The sequence below is a fragment of the Chenopodium album genome, chromosome 5, assembly GCF_948465745.1.
Source record: "Chenopodium album chromosome 5, dcCheAlbu1.1, whole genome shotgun sequence".
In the NCBI taxonomy this organism is placed as follows: domain Eukaryota; kingdom Viridiplantae; phylum Streptophyta; class Magnoliopsida; order Caryophyllales; family Amaranthaceae; genus Chenopodium; species Chenopodium album.
Window position 1 is genome coordinate 48,173,322 of NC_137838.1, and position 1,179 is coordinate 48,174,500.

Below are 1,179 nucleotides of genomic sequence, written 5' to 3' on the forward strand. Positions count from 1 at the left end.
AGGAATTACTTTTGATTAGGTGATATGACTTTAGCCTGTCAAAATTTGGCATCGCTGTTGATGAAACGGTTTAATTTTTATTTCTGATTATTTTTGTAATCTAGATTATTTTCTTTCATCTCAGAGAATGCAAGTTCTTTGAGACAAATCTCATATTTGTTGTTTAGTTCTTTGTTTATTCCCAGGTGTTCTAGATCAAGTTACATCCTATACGATCATGATATCGACGCTCTTTTCATAAATAAAAGAATCTTTACAAGCAAATATTGGCAGATTTTGGGAGTGACATTCTTAGAAAACCTCCATCTGATTTTAGCGACACATAAATTTTTTCAGAAGCAGTATTAGAGATGGCGCATCCACCACCACCTTCACCTCGCAAGCTTAGCAATTATTCGCAGCCCTCCCTGGGTGATTTTCCACACCTTGATCCTACACAAAATCTCGAGGGAGTTTAATTCAAGATAAACCCCCAATTTATTACTATGATCGAAAGGAAGCAATTTAGCGGAGCTAAGGGTGAAGATTCAAATCTTCATATTTTGGATTTTTGTCTATATTGCAATACTATAAGACAAGTTGGGGTCACACAGGAGCAAATCAGGGAGATTCTTTTTCCTTTTTCTGTATGTGGTAAAGCTAAATTGTAGTATAGCTAAATTGTAAATTGTAGTATAATGGATTGAATAGGATTGCGCTTGGTATTACTAACTAGAATACTCTTGCTTTGATTTTCTATAATAAATATTACCCTGCAAAGAGGATAGCTTTACTACAATGCTCAATCCTTAATTTTTACCAAGATGCAGATAAGTCTTTTTATGAAGCTTGGGAAAGATTTAAGGATTGCAGAGCGAATGCCCCCATCATGGGCTAGCACAGTGGGAGATAATCCAAGCCTTCTATGACGGGCTTATGATTTTGGACTTTGCAGCTAATGGAAGATTTATGAATTTGGATGAGAATATAGCGAGCAATGTTGTCAAAGAGATGGCTATTCATAATTCTTAATATGGGAATCCCAAAGGATTTGCAAATAAAGAAAAACACCAATTTGATTCTATATCCTATTTGCAAGCACAATTGACTTCTATTAGCTAGAAACTAGACAATATTAATAATTCTAATTCATCATCCATTGCTAATGTTTCTATTATTGGTACTAACTCTGCAATATTT

The 1,179-nt window shown here is 34.4% G+C and overlaps 1 pseudogene; it reads right to left on the reverse strand.

Annotated features, from left to right (window-relative positions):
• Positions 1-777: 777 nt before the first annotated feature.
• LOC145633385 (small nucleolar RNA R71) lies at positions 778-875 on the reverse strand (annotated as a pseudogene).
• Between the last annotated feature and the right edge of the window lie 304 nt (positions 876-1,179).